We start from the raw sequence: 3890 nt of genomic DNA on the forward strand, positions 1-3890 counted from the left end.
GCCATTTACATTATAGACTATTTTGTACAAAAATATGCAGAAGCCCTGAGACCACATCCAATTCCTACACTTTAGTTGTTCTTCTCAACTGTTTTTCCCCATCTCCAGCTATGTATTCGGGCTTAGTGGTGGGACTCAACAATGTGTGTGTGTGTGTGTGTGTGTGTGCACGCACACGTGTGTACGTGTTTAGAGAAGGGGAGAAGAAGGGAGAGAAGGAGAGGAAGAGGGAGAGAAGGGGAGAGACTGGAGGGAGGAAGGGAAGAGAAATGAGGGATGTAACAGACCACAATAAAATATTCTGTGTATAATCCTTCAAAAGGCTAATAACAAGAAAAATAATACTCTAAGTTCTGATAGTTCTTATAAGAAAAACCATTAAATTATGGAGAACAATTCAACCAGTAGCTTAGCAATTGGCAGAACCATTGTGCTAATTATTAAGGGATAAAAGAGGGGCAAGATGAAAAGCAGAGCTTCACTGTCGTGTACTTGAAGGCCATGTGTAAGACTTAAAACTGAGACAGATTTTCAGATCAAGTCTGGAGCTGGTGCTTGAAGTCTGGCCTCATTTCAACAGCATTTTGATGCTGAAGCAGAGGATGATGAAGGATTGAAGAATGAAGCTTCAATGCAAGGGAGAAAATGTTCCTGATTTTTATAAGCTGGTATGTCAACTGTGCTACATAACCAGCAGGCTTACCATGATTTTAGCAAATAACAGCTAGAAAGTAAATATGTCAGATGTTATTGGTGATTGTCTGTTTTGGGTGGTGGGATGTAGTAGATCTCCCCCTACTTCTTTTCTCCTCCTCCTCCTTCTTGTTGTTTGTTCATTTTGTTTTCCTTTTTTGCATTTTTCTCAATGAAAATAATTTCTTAAAGGTAAGAATCCCCTTTTTAAACTTTAAGTTCTTGGTGCAGACAAGGTGGCAATTCAAAAATTTTTCCTCTAAAATGGCTAAAAGCCATTGCGTATTTTAGTTTCAGAAAAGTGTTCAGTATCGGAAGAACTGGGTTATTCTAGAAGAAAATATATATGCCTGGATATGCAATATTCAGTAAGATGAATCCACACTTGGCCTTCAAAATAGCTAAGGACAGATTTTATTTTTACTTAGTCCTAATTTTACTGTAGATGAAGCTCAATCCTTCAACACTTGAAAGTTATATTAAAAGGCAGACCTCTAGGGGCTAGAAACCAAATTCTCAAGCTTGGATAGCTAGAGTCCTTTCTGAAGGCCATTTTGTTTTTATGACCATTTGGTTCAGAATTAATGAGAACTACTTTGCATAGATATCATTTTATATTCTAAACAGTACCTTTTGGGGATTCTTCCACTCACCTTGTAGATACAGATTATCAAAGTTGATTTTTTTTTTTGTTCCCAAACCATTACTGTGCTAGTCTATGAACCTCAGAGATAATTATCTTTTAAGGACCACAATTTTAGAACATTTATCAAGTTATTAAAGCCACCAATTATGGTATTAAATACCCAAGGAATTTAGAGACTGTTGGAGGAGTTAAGAAAACCAACTTCAAATATTCCACTGGGGGAAAGGGGCACATGGGATGAGAAAAGCTCTGTGTCTTGGTTGAATCCTCGTATTTTCACATTTTTTGAAATGTTTCTTTTTTCTTCTAAAAGAACAGATAATTCTTCCTGTGAAAAAGATCCTCAGAAGGCAATTGATGACTCTATAAAATTTTAGAGAGGTCTCGATGTCCCCAAGTCTATTAAACCACTAAAATGATTTTTGACCCCCTCAAAGGACACAACAGTGGAAATATATTGTCATAGATGGAGAACCTTATGTTATAATACAGACGGTGAAGATCTTTGTTGGTCTGGGATCCACAGTGCCAGATATGTTAACTCCATTCAAAAATATCTTTGAATATCCATCTCGGGGCTGAAAAATATCTTTGAATGTCCACTTCCATTTCATTTGGTAGGTTCAACCCATACTAAGAAGCTGGGCTATGGGGAGATGAAGTGTGAATAATGATTCATCAATATCACAGCATGAGGAAAATCTTATTTTGAGTCCCACAGTTGTGTAAACAGCATGGTGGAATCAGGTTGCATTGAATATTCAACTTACAACAGATTCTGTTGCTCCTCCATTCTTCCTTCCTCTATATGTGTTTCCTAAAATCTGATCCAGGGACTATTATACCTGTATCCCTGGAATGCAAATTGCTTTCACATCCTTATCTTCTCACCCTATTGAAAACCACACCCTCTGGCACTTCCTCCCCATTCTCTGATTTATTTTTCTCCAAATAACTCATCATGGTGTCAATTACTACTTATTTTATTGTCTCTCCCTGCCCACACTACAACTTAAGCTCCCTGAAGGCAGAGATGTCCATCTGTTTTGTTCACCGCTCAATCCCTGTGACCCAAGACTGTGCCTGATACAAAATATGTACTAAAAAAAAAACCCCTCGTCAATCAGGTAGGCACACGCTCAGAGAGCAGTGCAGGAGTACTGTCTCTGCACACGGCCTTCCACCACCATCTTGAGTCGCAGTGTCAAGGGCAGTGCTTCCGCACACAGCCCGGCCCGCCTAGCTGAGGTGTCAACACAGCCATTTCCCACTAGGCACTCTGATCTGAAGTGCTGGGTGTGAGGCCTCGGCATGAAGAACCCTGTGAACAAGTGAAACTAGACAAGCACAAAGAAAAAGAAAAAAAAAAAAAAGCAAGCTGCAAACCCTCTGAAACAAACGCCTCTGCACCTTTAGCTCTTGGCGTCTTGGAGAACCTTCAAGATGGCGGAGGAGTAAGATGTGGAGATCACCTTTCTCCCCACAAATACATCAAAAATACATCTACATGTGGAACAACTACTACAGAACACCTACTGAACGCTGGCAGAAGACCTCAGACTTCCCAAAAGGCAAGAAACTCCCCACATACCTGGGTAGGGCAAAAGAAAAAAGAAAAAACAGAGATGAAAGAATAGGCATGGGACCTGCACCAGTGGGAGAGAGCTGTGAAGGAGGAAAGGTTTCCACACACTAGGAAGCCCCTTCGTGGGCGGAGACTGCGGGGGGCGGAGGGGGGTAGCTTCGGAGCCATGGAGGAGACTGCAGCCACAGGGGTGTGGAGGGCACAGCGCAGAGATTCCCTCACAGAGGATCGGTGCCGACCAGCACTCACCAGCCCGAGAGGCTTGTCTGCTCACCCGCCGGGGCGGGCGGGGGCTGGGAGCTGAGGCTCGGGCTTCGGAGGTCGGATCCCAGGGAGAGGACTGGTGTTGGCGGCGTGAACACAGCCTGAAGGGGGCTAGTGCACCACGGCTAGCCAGGAGGGAGTCTGGGAAAAAGTCTGGACCTGCCTAAGAGGCAAGAGACCATTGTTTCGGGGTGTGCAAGGAGAGGGGATTCAGAGAACCACCAAAATGAACTCAGAGACAGGCGCGAGCTGCGGCTATCAGCGTGGACCCCAGAGACGGGCATGGGATGCTAAGGCTGCTGCTGCCGCCACCAAGAAGCCCATGTGCAAGCACAGGTCACTCTCCATACCTCCCCTCCCGGCAGCCTGTGCAGCCCGCCACTGCCAGGGTCCTGTGATCCAGGGACAACTTCCCCGGGAGAACGCACGGCGCGCCTCAGGCTGGTGCAATGTCACGCAGGCCTCTGCCGCTGCAGGCTCGCCCGGCATTCTGTACCCCTCCCTCCCCCCGGCCTGAGTGAGCCAGAGCCCCCGAATCAGCTGCTCCTTTAACCCCGTCCTGTCTGAGCGAAGAACAGACGCCCTCAGGTGACCTACACGCAGAGGCGGGTCCAAATCCAAAGCTGAACCCCGGGAGCTGTGCGAACAAAGAAGAGAAAGGGAAATCTCTCCATGCAGCCTCAGGAGCAGCGGATTAAATGT

Source organism: Balaenoptera ricei, chromosome 9 (assembly GCF_028023285.1).
Source record: "Balaenoptera ricei isolate mBalRic1 chromosome 9, mBalRic1.hap2, whole genome shotgun sequence".
In the NCBI taxonomy this organism is placed as follows: domain Eukaryota; kingdom Metazoa; phylum Chordata; class Mammalia; order Artiodactyla; family Balaenopteridae; genus Balaenoptera; species Balaenoptera ricei.